The 15677-nt window shown below is 49.5% G+C and overlaps 2 long non-coding RNA genes and 1 pseudogene across 4 annotated transcripts; 2 read left to right on the top strand and 1 right to left on the bottom strand.

The window, feature by feature from the left end:
• Positions 1 to 1586: 1586 nt before the first annotated feature.
• On the top strand, positions 1587 to 2105 carry LOC310916945. Its single transcript, XR_014591369.1, has 2 exons — positions 1587 to 1649; positions 1939 to 2105. It is a non-coding gene; the product is annotated as an uncharacterized lncRNA (long non-coding RNA).
• A 5243-nt stretch (positions 2106 to 7348) lies between these two features.
• Positions 7349 to 8965, bottom strand: LOC310916829 (T-cell surface glycoprotein CD1a-like; annotated as a pseudogene). The gene is made up of 4 exons: positions 8953 to 8965; positions 7987 to 8428; positions 7609 to 7893; positions 7349 to 7489 (listed from the first exon to the last, which is right to left on the bottom strand). The product of its transcript is annotated as a T-cell surface glycoprotein CD1a-like (transcript).
• A 1713-nt stretch (positions 8966 to 10678) lies between these two features.
• Positions 10679 to 12894, top strand: LOC310916747. Of its 2 annotated transcripts, none has more exons than XR_014591341.1 (3): positions 10679 to 10990; positions 11875 to 12030; positions 12871 to 12894. It is a non-coding gene; the product is annotated as an uncharacterized lncRNA (long non-coding RNA). The 2 variants fall into 2 exon arrangements; XR_014591342.1 differs by having other exon boundaries at positions 11875 to 12044; positions 12871 to 12892.
• Positions 12895 to 15677: the final 2783 nt, after the last annotated feature.

Below are 15677 nucleotides of genomic sequence, written 5' to 3'. Positions count from 1 at the left end.
ATTATTTTAATAAAGATTAAATATTTACCCCTTAGAAAAGCAGGGTCCTTCAATTCTAATTAAGTGTGGTTCTAATGTCTTTGGTTAATGAATTCATATAATTTAAAATATCAAGAAGTAAACAGAAATTGAAAAAAAAAAGTAACAAAAAGAGAAGTATAAAATACGAAAAATAATAGATGCAATCAATATTATTACATGTTCCATATATTACAATATGTAAAATATGTTGAATATAATGTACATGATATAATAGATAAATAGTAATGATTAACAGAAATATCCAACTAAGAAATAGAAGAAATATTGAAGTGTAGCCTAAAATGAAGGCTTTTTTGGTTTTGGCTTGGTTGATGGCGGGGTTCTCGTACTTGTTGTGGTTGGGGGTCTTTTGGGGCCTTTATTTTCGGGGATGTTTGGAAGGGGAATTTTGGGCGCGTTCTTTTTGCCTCCGCTCCGTGCGGCAGCGCTGCCACCGTGTGGACACAGAGCAGTACTGCAGCCCCCCCTCGCTGGCACCGGGCTGTGATCTGTGAGGCAATGCTGCCATCGTGTGGACACAGAGCGGTACTGCAGCTCTCCCCCGTGCCCGTAGCAGCCCCGGGCTGTGAACTGTAAGGCAATGCTGCCATCTCGTGGATAAAAAGCGGTACTGCAGTTCTCCGCCGTAGCAGCCCCGGGCTGTGAGCTCACGGGCACTTTTGCCGCCCGAGGACCGAAAGATCGTGGCCAAAAGGGCGAGAAAAAATGCGAGGACCCCCGGACACGTGGCAGCCGGCTCCCTGCGCGTGACCTAGACCACGGAGCCGCCCGGGAGCGATTTTCTCCGCGGCGTACGCAGGTGCGCGGGCACGGGATGGGGGCTGAGCGGCGCCACGGCAGTGTTCGGGCAGGCGATGTGGTCAGGCGCCTGTGCGAGCAGCCGAGGGGGACATTTGGGGGGGATGCCACAACCAAGATGGCGGCGCAACTCGCGGCGCTTGACCTTCTAAAGATGGCGGCCAAAAGGGCGGGAAACAGAGAGGACCTGTGGTGTGTCTATCTTAGTGCCTGCATAAAAATCCCCACCACGGCGCCGCCCGGGGACAATTTTCTGCGGCGTTTCCAGGTGTAGGGACATGCACTGTGGGTTCAGCCGCGCCGCGGGCGGGTTCAGGGTAGACATTTTAGTCAGGCGCCTGTTGTATATACTGATGGGGTCCTTAAGTGTGCCACAACCAAGATGGCGGCGCGGTTCGCTGCGCCTGACCTTCTAAAGATGGCAGTGGGGAGTGGCGAAAGTGACGTAAGTCGCGGCGTCACCGAACAGAGCCGGGGAGGGACGAAAATGACCGAGTGTTGCCGAACAGCCGAGAAGAGCCGACGGCTGACAGAAATCGCCGAACAGCCGAACCCAGCCGAGTTTCCCCGAACGTCGCCCCCCTCAGCCGAACCGAACGAGCCGGGGCCAGTTCCGGGGCGCTCCCGGTCGGTGTCCGCCGTCACTGCTGCTTCCTCGGCGGGCCATTCAAGGCGGTGTCGGGGCCGCTGCCGATCCCCCGGCCGGCGGGCGGGCGGGACACGCTGGCGCTGTGCCCGGAGCTAGAGCACTCGCTGTCGCCGCTGGAGCCGTGCCGGGCGCTCCCGGGGAAGGCAGCGAGGAGAAACCGGTAAATTAGAATTAATGTAGAGGGGACAGAGCAGGCACAGGTGCAGCTGGGATGGATAACGAGGGGCCGGTTCCAGCCGGGGGCGGTTTAAAAGGGGAGCATCAGCTCAATTCGATATCGAGCTGTGAAGAATGAGGAATTTATCCTGAGTTCTGGCCGTGGTTCATGACGAGACTGCAGGAGCATTTGGGTTTGGAGCATTTCCTCGGGGGACGACAAGGGACAAACTTCTATGCTAAACAGATGAGCCACTTTGGGTTTATTGGGGGAATGTTTTTTTTCTTTTCAGCTTCGTCTCACCAATCCCTCCCCGGTGCTCCCAGAAGAAAAAGGAGTTATGGAGACAAAAGGAGTTCAAATTGATTGGAGAAACTCCTCTTCTGTTGTTGTCAGTGTCTGAAGTGGAGGAATTTTCTTTTCAGCTGGAATTTTAATAAATAATGATGTTTCTATGTGGCTTTTATTCAATATTATGTACTTAGGGGATATGTAGTATTTTGCGTGACTTTTTGGAGTATTATTTATTATACATAATCAGGTTTTTGAGTGAGGATAACTTTATGGGTGGGTTTGTTTGTATTTGAAGTAGAATTAATCTAAGTAGCTCTTCTTGAGAGACTTCTGAAATGTGTTATTGGGGTTTTGTGTGTTGTGTGGAGGGATTCAGGTTGGGTAGAGCTGGGTTTTTTCTGTGTGGTGGTTTTTCCAGGGTTTGTTTTCTAAGGTTTACAGTGGTGTAATTGGCTGTGGTGTGAGGTATAGGGGAGGTTTTTATTTATTTAGTGGTGGCTTTTATCGTGGTGAGCATCTAGTGTTTGTTTTAGTGGGTTTGAGACAGTGTGATGTAGTTCATTTTTTAGGGTTTCTTAATATTTATGATGACATTATTGTTTGTGGTGTTGTAGGGGTTTGTTTATTTAGCCTGCTTGATTAGAGTGTATGTTTTATAGTTTTGGATAATTTAGGAGATATTGTTTGTAGTCAAATGGATATTTTGGTTTTGTGTGTATTTATAGGTGGTCGTTTTGTTTTGATGGTTTTGAGGAATTATGGGTTTATTGAGTCAGGAATAATTGGTTTTGGTGCTGTTAATTTGAGTATATTTCTGCTGTTTTTATTTTTGTGGATTGATTTGTTTATTGTTGTGCTTCTCTGGGTTTTCCAGTCTGCAGCAGGTTTAAACAGTCAGAAGAAAAAGGGAAAAAGAAGTCTTTGCTTTAGCTGGCTAAAACTAACAAAGAGCAAAGGAGATCTGTGTGCTGCAGTCTGTCTGTGCTTGGGCTGAACACACTGGACAGGGAATGCACAGGAGTAAACACTGTTTTCTTAAAACAGGCTGCGTGCTTTTTCTTTCCTTGCTTTGCTCCCAAAATCAGTCTGGAATGTACAGAAGGCATTTCTGAAGTAGTTATTTTAAATATTTGAGGGGTTTTGGCATTTAAAATACTTATTTTGGAGGAAGTTTGTTTGAAGTTTTTGCTTACTTATAATGACATTATTTTATTTTTAATTAGGTGTTTTTTTGGTTTTTTTTGTAGTTAAAAGTTGAGACTTTTTTGTTATTTTATTAATAGAAAATAGGATTTGTTTTTGTATATAGTGATGGATCGGTGTATATGGTGTTGACTAAGGATTAAAAATTCTGTGGTTTTTATGCATTAGGTTAATGAATTTATATAGTTTAAAAGATGTGGGGTTTATGCTTATTTGGTTAGAGGCAGGTGTTTAAGTTGGGGGGGTTTTGGGTGTATATTTTGGAAGTTTTTTGAGGGGAATGGAGAAGGGGTTATCTTTATTATATTGGGAAAATTGACTAGGAGTAATAAGAGTTGGCTCTTTTTTGCTGCACTTCTGTTTGTGTTTTCTACAATTGATATATTTTTGTGGCCAGGGCAGTGGTGTTTCTGGTGCAACTCTGAGCATCCCTTATTGTTTGTGTGTTTCAGATGGTCACTTGTCTCACACTGAGATCCTCTCACCCAACAGCCCTGCCGGCACCAGGAAATCGCCGCCGCCGTCCTCTCGTGCCCGGAGCCCCGGCAGGACGCCGCCTCAGCGCCGGCTGCGGGCGGAGCAGGAGCGGCTCGTGCCGCCCGGAGCGCTCCCAGTCCCGATCGCGACCGCAACGCCGCCGCGCCCTCAGCCCGGGCCCCGAACCCCCCGGCCCCGATCCGCCGGCCCTAGCGGGAGCGGGGACGTGAGGGGACAGCGGGGGGGGGGCTCGCGGAGCCGAGCTGGGATTGGCGGGGCCGGCGCTGCCTCCGCTTGTGATTGGTTGGGCTGACCTGGCCGGCGCTTCCTCAACAGGGATTGTCGGGGCCGGCGCTGCATCCGCTTGTGATTGGCTGAGCTGGCCGGCCCTGGGGCATAAATAGCAGCCTGAGGGGCCGGGGGCGTCAGTCCGGCGGCGGGACGGGGAGCGGCGTTTGGAGCTGTGCGGTCGATCGGCAGGAGCGCCGCTGCGCCAGGACGGGATGTCCGCAGCTGCCGGCCCGGGGAGCGAGGGTGAGCACGGACGCGACTCCCGCGTCCGCCTGCGCCAGTGTCTGGGGGCCGGCGCTGTCCTGGGGCAGTGGCGCCAGCCGTACCAAGGGAGGCCGGAGGCCTGGTGCGGGGCCTGGTGCGGCGCAGGAGGACCGGCTGCGGCTACCAGGGCCCGGCGAGAAGCGCTTCTGTAGTTTCTGGATTTAAAAGCAGTGTTTACAGGATCAGAAATAAAGCAGCAGTTTTTGCACTTTTTCTTATTTTATTTTGCTTTTATTAGAAGTAACTATGTTTTTCATATTTATTGCATCTTTTCATTATTTTGCTTGTTTCAATGCACTATTTTTGGCTCGTGGTTTGTTTCTTTTTTTGTTTTTTTTTGTTTTTTTTCTTTCCTAAATATCTGATGTTAATTCAGTAAAGGTTGTAGGGCTAGGGCTGAAACAGCAGTTGTGAGCCCAGTAGAGACAGAAAGCCCCAGGATGTGGAATAAAGCCCTTGGCACTAGAGGCAGGCCCAAAACAGTGTGGAACAGTGGAAATGCTGGGGCTGGAGGGTTCTCCCCACGGGAGAAGGGGATGGAGCTGCAGCTCAGGGCCTGCAAGAGATGCCGGGGGGGGGTTACCAGCCCTTGCCCCGTGGTACCCAGCAGAGGCTGAGGCTATGGGGGCTCGGAAGGCTCCAGGCCCCGAGAACCAACCCGTGGACACCTTTTGGGATGAGGGAGCAGGGGCCCAGTGGCTCTTTCCAGCCCCTGGTGCTGCCTGGGGGAGCTGGAGGGCTTTCGGACAAGTGCTGGCCTGAGACCCAGGGGAAGGGGGGAGATACATGTTGGCCTTCGGGCTTCAAGTGTCCCCAAGGTTGAGAACCCAGGAGGGTGGGTGATACAACTCCTAAAGACATTGAAGTGATGACAATGACTGACTTGTGGCCTTATCAACAGCCCCGGGCTGCAGTGAGAAGCAGTAGCAGTTTTAGCTGCAGGCAGTGGGAAGCTGAGGAGCTGGAGCTGAGACAGCAGAGCTGGAGGAGACACAAAGATGGTAGGCTTTGGGGTAAAACCCCTGGGGGGCTGCTCTGGGGAATATGGAGCCGGGACGGGAACTTCGGGCTGGAGCTGAAATCGCTGTAAGGGCTGGGGTAGGGACTGGAGAGCTGTTGCTGCAGTAAGGATTAGCAGGTTGAGGCTTGAATATGGGAACAGGAGCTGAGCTGAAACAACACAGAGCTAGAGCAAAAATAAAAAAATCATACTCTGAGAACCAGAAGCAGCATTTTGTGCCACTGCTGGGAAGATGTGGAGACAGAAGTGGAATAGAAGAGCTGGCAGTGAAATAAAGCTTGTGGGACTGAAGCTGAAATCACTGGGCACTGCAGTGCTGCAATTGCAGTCACTGTTCAAAGGGGATAGTGAATGTAGACCTGGGAAGCGACTGTGAAATGGGACATGTGCCCAGGGGTTGGTAATGGAATAAAGATTAATGGGATGGAGGTGGAATAGCATTTCTAGAGCTAAAGCTGAAACCGCACAACTAGAGACAAAAAAAGGACCCTGTTGTCTCAACCTGCAGCAGCTACACCTGGCAGAGACAGGCAGAAAAACGCACGCAGAGCTGGAAGAACTGTGCTGGACTTGAAATAAAGCTTGCGGGTCGAGAGCTGAAATCACTGGGGCTGGGAAGGGGACTCTGCAGGGCTCCAGCTGAAATCGCTGCAGCGGTGGCATAGAGACTGCCAAGGCCATAGAAACTCCAGGGCTGACATAGAGCCTGTATCATTGCTGTGCTGAAATCATTGTAGGCCTGTGATATTGATGTTGGGGCTGGGTCTTGAGGCTGAAATTGGGAGGAGAGGGGTGTACAGATGAAAAGGGATTGCTCTAAGATGGCTCCTTAGAAGCTGGCGCTGCTGGGATATTGCCTGGCTCTGGGTGTGGCACTAAAGGGCTGGGGCTGAAATCACAGTGGGGCTGGGATATTGACTGCAGGGTGAGCATAGACACTGTAGGGCTCAGAGCTGAATTGTTACCGGGCTGGTGCCAAGATGAAGATCCTGCCTATTTAAAGCAGGACAAGATTCAGGCTGTGGAGGTGGAGAAACACACACGTAGGGCTGGATGAAGAAGAACACAGCTGGCCGTGAAATAAAGCTTGTGGGTTAAGAGCTATAACCACTGGGGCTGGGAAGGGCTTTCTAGAACTCCACTTGAAATCACCAGAGGGTGGGATAGACATTGTTAATGGCATAGGAACTATAGGACGGGTGTAAAGACTGTAGGATTTGTGTGCTGAAATCTCTGTACGCCTGTGATATTGATGTTTGCACTGCCTATTGTGACTGAAAATGGAACAGGATCACTAGACCTGAAAAGGGGAATGGAAGATTGCACCAGAAATCCCAGGCTTGCACAGATATTGTCTGGGCCTGTGATAGCCACTGTAGGGCTGCTGCTGAAATCACTGTGGGGCTGCAATTGTGAGTGGTAATGGAAAGAAACCGCAGAGCTGAGAAAGGAACTGAGAGGTGCATGGTGAAATGATGAAAGGGCTGGCATAGTGACTGTGGGGCAGGGATGGGGACTCTAGGGCTGCAGCTGAAAAGGACGGTGCGGCTGGGATATTGACTCTGGAGTGGACTTAGTGATGATATTCAAATCAGCTGAATTGTTGCAGAGCTGGAGCCGAGACAAAGATCTCTAGCAGTGTGCTTTTTGCATGGTGGAGCTGCTACCTAGAGCCCCATAAACATCTCCTGTGGAAAAGCCACTCGCGGAGGATTCGGGCTAAGCAGTCAGACTCACATCACACATGCCGTGGCTAGGCTCAGCAAAGAGAGGCAAGAAGGGACTGTTGTTATGATAAATTCCAGCAAGGTTTGTTCCAGCACACCAGAGGGTTCAGGGACAGAAAGACCTGGCCATGTGCTGTGCACGGGCCTAAATAGGGATCAGGAACCAATGGTCTAAGGGCACGGGGGTGGTCCAAAGAGCAGGGCAGGGGTCAGTGATCTAGAGAGGGGATGGGGGTTCCGGGGACTCCACGAGAGAGTAGAAGAGTTGTTGCTCTGTGGGCAAACAGGCCTCACATGATAAATTCTTGGCTCTCTCATGCACCCTCATTACCCTTCCTGCAAAGGCTATGTGTGAGCTCTGATGGCACTCAGGGGCTTAACCCCTACAGAGCTGCTGCTGCTGCTGCAACCCCTGCACTGACCTACATGCCCATAAATCTTACCGCAGGTGATGGGAGGGAGAGCTCACCTGTGCTTCCGCCACCAAAATACCCAAGCAGAGGCTGTGGCCACAAGAAGCAGCACCGCAATGGTGACGCTGATGGTAGGGGATGTGCTGTGCTTTGCTGGGACAGGGAGGGAAGAGGGCGACTGTGTGAGAGTGACAGCGCCCATCAGGTGCTGCCCCTCACAGGGCCAGTGGCTGTCATCTGCAGCCTGCACCCCATGTCTGAATGGAACCTACCCCACGGGATGAGAAGGCTGCGGGCGCCCAGGCTCTGGTGGCTCACACGGCTGACACAGCTGTGCCCAGCACGGGGGGCCACGGCCAGGACACTGCAGAGCTGGTGGGTGAGGTCAGCCTTGGGCAGGATGGGGCTGCTGTTAAACGCCGGGCCCGGAGGCACCTCTTGGCCGTCCCGCAGCCAGGCCACGCTGATGGGATTGGGGTGGAAGCCGCTGGCGTGGCAAACAGGCAGCAGCCGCTCTAGCCTGGGGCTGTGCGCAAAGACCGTGGCTACAGGCAGCTCTGGGGAATGAGAGCAATAGCGTGGGGCAAGTTCTGTGGGCAGGGCTGGGCCCCAGCGTGGGGGTAGCTCTTGCAGGGTCACGGTGGGCTCACCTTGTCTCTCCAAAATTGCCATCCCATACCTCTTCAGCCTGAGGAAGTTGCTCTGCATATCCACATGGAGACAAAGTGCTCCATGAGCACTCTGACCTCTGCTTCTTGAGGCTCTTGCTGATCAGCTCTGCCACCTGTGATGGCTGCCATGACCCCCAGTGCTGTCTATCTACCTCAAAATCAGCGAGGTCTCTGCCACCCCAGCTGACATTCAGGAAGCCCTGCCTTGTATTGGGCTGCAGCACAGAACCTGCACAGAACTGCACCAGCAATGGCTCTGTCAAGGGAAAAGCCAGTGGAGAGGTCCCCTGAGTGTGTGGGACATGGATGGCATGAACTGGGGTCTGGCTGATGGCACATACAGGGATGGAGTGGAAAGCAGGGTGCAATGGCCAGCAGGGGGTCACGCCATGCTTCAGGAGACCCCAGACACCCTGCAAGCCTACAGAAGCCTCTTAAGAATAGAGTAGATACTGGTGTGCGGTGCTTCTTTAAAAAGAATTCTGTCCTCCAAAAGATTTGCCCCCAGTTTTCTCTTTCGTGATTCTGGCTGTGTCAATCCTGCAGTTCCAGGAAATTTGGTGGCAGCTTTCTGACACGCAGAGGGGTTCCTTGTGCCACATGGCAGGAGCTCTGAGGGGCATTTTTGGTCTGCTGCCCTGCCCAACCCTGCTAGTCATATGCCCCAGCAGCTGCAGGGTTTCAGGAGCTCTTACACCCGATGAGACATCAGATGCCATCCTGCTGAGGAGGAGGGCTCTGGCAGGGCTCCTTCCTCTACTCACACTGCTCTTCTGTCTGCTGAACTGTGGCGTGCACAAATTGGATGATATTGCACAAACCGATTTTGTACTGGGACGTGATCTTTTCCCCATCACCTTCAGCTGCAGCCTGGCTGGCCCGGGGCCAGTGGAAGCAGATGCTCCAGTGGGCAGGATGCACTGGTAAGATGCATATGTCCCCTACGAGTGCCACGCATGACACCTCAGCAGACCCGATGTTGGCAAAGAGGCCACTCAGGAGCTACTGGATAACCTGCAACTCTGCTAGGAGGGAGGATGGAGACAGGAAAGGGTGCAGGAAGGAGATGACTGGAGGTGCTAAAGGGGAAATGGCAAATGGAGGTGCTGGCAGGGGAACATGGGATTCAGATCAGATAGTAAGAAATTAATCTTCTGTGTGAGGGATAGATAAACACTGCCATATGTTACCCAAACGTATGGTGGAGCCCCATCCCTGGAAACGTTCAAGGCCAGGTTTTTTGGAGCTCTCAGCAGGGAAGGTGTCCCTGCCCATGGCAGAGGGCTTGGACTGAATGGCCTTTAAAGGTCCTTTTCACCCCAAAATCATTCTGTGCTTCTATGATTCTATGCTCTTCACCCTCCTCCGAGTTGCTTTCTTGTTTGACTTCACGCTCTTTTTGATTCTCTGTTTTACTTTCAACAATGGTTGTCTGCTGCAGATTTTAGCCATTTTATCCCCTCCCTCCCAGCTAGAGCTGCTGTCTGACTGCGAGAACAGCACCCTTGCTGCTTATTTGGGGTGATGGTTCCCCCCAGGAGAAGCACCTGTGCCAGGACCTGTGTCTGCCAAAGACCTGGACATGGTACGCAGGATAGAGGATGCTTGATAGGAAAGAGCATTTTTGTCCAGGCTTGGGGCTCCCTGATAGGGCCAGAACACCAGCCCAGCCCAGAGATCAATCCTGCCTTTCTGTGGCTGATGCTGCCTGCCCTGGAAGCATAAAGTCTCATGGGCTTGTGGTAAAAATCTCTGTGTGACAGCAGTGCCTGAAACACCGTTTAGCAGATGCAGCTCCCTAATAAATTAGGGGCTGCTCTAAGGGGCCCTCAGCACCCTGTGGATCTCAGATTTGCCTGGCACCCATAAGCTCCCTGCAGGGGGAGGACATCTTGCAGGCAAACTCAAGCCTCAAGGCCTCTTTTGGCACCACTCTTGTTTCTTCTACCCGTGTGCCCAAGGCTCTGTGTTGGAGCTGGTGGGACAGAAGTCCTGAGCTGGAGGCAGGAAGAGAGAGGGTGGGCAGGGACAAAGCATGCTTGGCTGGTGCATGGTGGGAGGTCACCCTCTGATGCTGGGAATTATCTGCTCCCCCATACGGCCCAGTGGCCTGGCCGTGCCTCCCCTGAGTGAACTTGTGGGGTCCTGTGACAGGGCGGGGGATGAGAACGGTTGAGGTGAGCCAGGGCTCCCACTTACCCTCTGGGTCTGCCCACATCCCAGGGAGGAGGATCGGGAGAAAGAGGAGGAGGAGGAGGAGATGGGGCTGCACGGTGCACGCGGCAAGGCTGAAGCAGCAGCAGCAGCAGCGACTGCGGGATCTCAAGCTTCAGGCCAGCGCAGCAGTCACTGCGGCGGCTCTCCACCAATTGGAGAATCGGTGTATGAGGGAGGGGCCCAGAGCTCCCAAGCTGAAGGCTGGAGATGTGTGGGAGGGACAAAAGCGCCTCGCTCCTCACGGCCGGCCGCCGCCCGTCCCCGGTGCCCCCGGCTGAGGCGGAGAGCCCGGGCCCGCTGGAGCCCGGCCGGGCGGCGCCGCGGACACCGGCCCGTCGTGCGGCCCGCCGGAGGCGAGATGCCGCCGCCCTCCCGGGGTCGCGCCCGCCCGAGAGGCCTCCGGACGGCTCCGGCGCCCGCCGGCCCCACTCCGCTCCGCGCCCGCCGCTCCCGCCGCACACACCGAGCCCTCGCCTGCGGCCGGGGCTGCGGAGCGAGCGGAGCCGAGTGCCGCTTGGCCGAGCGCGGCCGAACCGCGCCGGGTGGAGCCGAACCGAGGCGAGCCCGGCCCGAGCCCGCCGAGCCCGGCTGCAGGTAGGGAGGGGACCGTGGGCCGGGGCGCGCAGCCCCTCTCCTCTGAGGGGGAGCGGGGCAGGAAGGGCCGGGGGGGCTGCCGGGCTCGGCCGGGGCCGGGCCGCTGAGGTCTTTCCTTTTCCCGCAGCGTTCGTATCCAGGGACGGACGGAGCCTCCCTCGCCACCCACTCGGTGAGGTGAAGTCCAGCTCCTAGAAGCAGCTGCATGATGGTGCCCCTCAGCATCGGTAAAGACACGAGGCAGAGAATAATTCAGCAGCTGCGGAACCATTTTGGATTGATTTTCACTCTCTTTTTCTTTAAATGAAAAGCAGAATGAGCTTTGGGAGTCAGGAAGTAAATTGATGCATTGATTTCATGCACAAGAGGGAAATTGGTGAATACGGGGAAATGATGTTGAAGCAATCAGATAACACAGTGGAAAACAGCTTCACCAACAGCTCTGACCTTCACTGGTGATTCTGAGCCAGCTTTCTGGGGGCATCTCAGCAGGAAGGGCTGAATCCTGTTTGAGCAAATAGGAATCCTACTGCCCTCCTGCCAGATAAAGTGATCTCAAAGGCTGGAATTCAAATTTTTTTTTTTTTTTAAGTGTCTTAGCAATTACAGTATCTCCAAATCCTGGCTGCTTCTGAGGAGACTCTGCCAAGGCAGGGAAAGGTACTTGGGAATTCTGAATATTTATTTGTGCATGCTCCGAAAAATGTATTAAGTCAACTCGAGTGTAATACTTGAAAACCTGTGAATATTGCCAATGTGATAATTTAATGGTGTGGTTGTATTTTTATTTTAAAGAAAATGTTGTTTTTCTGTAATTTTTAGGGGATTATTATGAATTTTCTCTAGGCAGGTAGTACCACCTTGCTGTGCCTTGGTAAGAAACCCCTGGGTCCTTCAGCCAGTTCTGCTTTCATGGGCCTACTGTGTTAGAAAAACAATTTGTTTCTTTTCAATATTTGTCAGACCACCCACCCAAAACTTTTGCTTCCTTCTCCTGCTGTTATATATCTAGGTGTGACTTGTTTGAATGTCTTACAAACAACTTTTCTGGTTTAGCTTTCCTTTCTGCAGGATTTCTGTGGAGGAGAAAAGCCTCAGATGGGGAATGCTTGAAGATCTACCAGAAACATTTCAACACTGGGCAGAAGTTCTCAGAGAGAAGCTACTGTCGTCAAAGGCAGGCAGATGATTGCTGTAACTTCTGTCCGAGAGGTAAATTCATTCGGGTAAGGCTTTTCATTTCTTGTGTAGGTAATTTTTCAGTACGTAGCTGAAAAGACCAAGAAGTGTGCTGTTGTCTTAATCCATATCATAATCCATCAACAAAATACTAAAATATCTGCATCAGACAGGAGACAACTGCTTGGAAGAAGTTCGAAGTGAAACCGGACCTTTGCAAATATTTGTTCTTGTCCAATATACACTCCAGAAAGTGGATACATTCAAATCTTATTGTAGCGACAGGAGGGTCTTGTAATTTGCTGTATTCACAGGAGACATCAAAGCAATTACCAAATAGATTTTCTATACCTTTTGGTATTTGATAAAGGTCTGCGTTATATATGCAAGAATATAATTTTTAATGCCATTATGTATCACAATTCTTTTATTTTGAGGTGTAATTGATTAAAATTGTGATTTCTCAGGGGTTTTACAGTCAGGAGCTGTAATTTAACCAAAAGTGTGGTAAATTACAGATAGACCCCAAACTGCACGTTATCGGCTTATGATTAGTTTCCTTTGAATAGCAGATTATGAGACATATTGGTTTGTTATATATTGCCATTCAAAATATCCTAAATAACATAGGAATGTGATTACGGCCCCTCCATGCTTGTGCAACTGTGGACATCATCAGACCTAAAATAAACGCAAAATTTCTGCTCCTATTCATTTATGTATTAAAAGCTGTGAAGTACTTGTGTCCCCTCTGGAATAAATCCCTGTGTCTCCTCGGAGCTGCTGCTTTGCATTAGAGCTTGGACACATTTTGTTTCTTAATAACTAGAGATCCACCAGTGAATGATTCCCATAGGTTCTCCTATTTTGTAGGAGCTGCACGGCGAGGTCAGCATTTTGAGGGAGGCAAAGCAGCTAAAGGCAAGGAACGTGGAGCATCCGGGGGCTTCTCCCACCCGAGTTTCTCCTGGAGCGTGCTGCATGTCACGCAGGATGTTTAACCCGGCTTTGGGGCGTTCTCCTGCGGTCCCGGCTCTAACTGCTGCCCCTGAGCCGAGGCCTTGCTGTGTCCCAGCACTAAACCCAGCAGGTGGGTCCTGCTTTTCCAGCCCTTTAATTCCACGGGCAATCCCAGATTCCCGGAGCTCCCCTGGGCCCAGCCTGGACTCGCTCCCTGGGAGCTGCACTTCAGTCTGCCTGAACCAAGGACCTCCTGTTTGAAACTTTATTCCTGCTGTTTTTCCTCTTGCAGGTAGTTGGCAAAAAAGGAGAGAGCCAGTAGGAAGTGGAGGCACTGGAAGGCCTTATCCCAGTGCAGGGTTCCCACTTTTCTCTCTGACTCCTGGAGAAATGCCTGAGCATGACCAGAGAGTGTCCATTTGATTTCCAGCCCTTTCCAATAAATCGTTGCTTTCAGCTGGTTTGTGTTCCTGGTGTCATCCTCCTCCTCCTCCTCCTCCATGCATTTGTCAATGGAATTGCTGTCTTTTGCTGAGTTGCATTTTGTTTTTCCAGAAATTGTGGCTCTTTTGTTCCGCTGAAACTTCCCAACTCTGCTGAGAGTTTCAGCTGTCAAATCCAAGTAAGATTGGAGTTCCTTTGGATTGTTACTCCCATAAATGAGAGAGCAGAGGAAGCAGATTTGAAATCCTCATTCCATGGGCTTCCACCGACTTCCTGACCGTTCCAAAAGTTTTCAGCGTTAGAAATTTCCGGGCTTGTTTTGCAGGCAAGCTGGGAGTTAGATATTATTCCTTCCTTTTATTTGATGTTTAGCCTCTCTCTGATTTTAGTAAGGCAGCATTTATTTTTTCCTATTTTCCATCCAAGTTGGAATTTTGCTACTTCTTAGGGGACATTTCCAAGGAAATTTACCCAATTAATGTTGGTAAATCCGGAATTGTTCAGCGCCATATCCGCAGAATTCTGGGAATTCCCAGGAAAACTCGTTAAGTGTTTAATTGCCGTGATTCGTCTCTGTGAAGTTCAATTTGGTGCATTTTTTATTATATAAGTTCCATTAAAACTTAAATCCTGGCCTAGTTGCTGTTCCTTGGACACAAGGGGGTGGTTCTTTCCTGCCTTGGCACATGTGGATGTTCATCCAAAGTGAACTTCCCGATAAAACAGAATTTGTTTCCAAGCAAAACTGGGATTTGTCTAGAAAACCTTATTTTCTGGGAGGCACTGGGTTTGTTTTCCCTATCCCTGCATAATCCAGGATGCTCCCAGAGCTGTGGTAGTCAGTGGCATAAAGGGGAAAGCTGTGTTTATTTAGTTTCATATTTTATTTTAATTATTATTTTCCTTTTTACTTTTTGATTTTTGTATTTTTTATGTTAAATATTGTATTGTGGTTAATGTTTTCATGGGGGTTTTTTTTGTTTTGTATTTTTAAAATGATTTGGGTTTATTTCTTTTATTTTTATATTTTTGTTCTGTTATTTACTTTTTAGTTTTTATTTTTCTTTATTACTATTTAAAATCCTAATTACTCTTAATTTTTTCATTTTTCAATTTATGGATATTTTAGATTTTACTTTCATGATATTTTTTATTTTAAACAATTTATTATATTTTTAATTTATTTTAAATTTTATTTCTTTTTTACTCTTTTGAGGGTTTTTTTTCAACTTTTATTTTATTTGTTTTATATTAATTTTTTTTTCATGTTTTCTTTATTCCGTTTTTTTTTATCCTACTCTTTTTTTCCCCTGAGCACGTGGAAAGTTGGCTGTGGGCAAGGAAGGAGTTGAGAAATGACCTCCCTCTCCGCTGGACGTCTGGATATAATCAAGAGCGCAGTTAGCAAAACTCCTCTGTATTTTCTGCTGAATTAAAAAACCTGAACGGAGAAGGCTGTGAACACCGTGGTGCCTTTCTTTTCCTTTCAAACCCTAAACAGGTCTCCTTCTCCCCGTGCACAGTATTGCCAGCAGTGACTCAATGCCGAGGTGTATTTCAGAGGCAGCAATAAAACTGTGCGGACATTTTATTTTGTAACTCTCCGAACCCCCTTGTTTATTAGCCAAGAAATCCAAAATTCAGAAAAAAAAAAAAAAAACCGAAAAAACAACCCCCCCCACAAACAACCCCCCCCTCCCCCAAAGCACGCAGAAAGAGAAAATGTGCCCATAATATTTTAATAATGATTAAATATTTACCCCTTAGAAAACCAGGGTCATTCAATTCTAATTAACTGTGGTTCTGATCTGTTAGGTTAATGAATACATATGTTTAAAATATCAAGAAGAAAACACACACAAAAAAATAAATATATATATATATAAGCAAGAAAAGGAGAACTATAAAATATGAAAAGTAATATCAATAAATCCACTCTATATTTTTACATGTTCCCTATATTATAATATGTAAAATATACCTACTATAATGTACATATCATAGATAAATTGTAATGATTAATAGAAATATCAAAATAAGAAATAGAAGAAATATTGAAGTGTAGCCTAAAATGAAGGCTTTTTTGGTTTTGGCTTGGTTGATGGCGGGGTTCTCGTACTTGTTGTGGTTGGGGGTCTTTTGGGGCCTTTATTTTCGGGGATGTTTGGAAGGGGAATTTTGGCCACGTTCTTTTCTGTCTCCGCTCCCTACGGCGGCGCTGCCACCGTGTGGACACAGAGCGGTACTGCAGCTCTCCCCACCCGAGGCGTGTAGCA

Source organism: Zosterops lateralis, assembly GCF_965231275.1.
Source record: "Zosterops lateralis genome assembly, chromosome: 18".
Taxonomy (NCBI): Eukaryota; Metazoa; Chordata; class Aves; order Passeriformes; family Zosteropidae; genus Zosterops; species Zosterops lateralis.
This window is presented reverse-complemented; position numbering and strand designations above follow the sequence as displayed.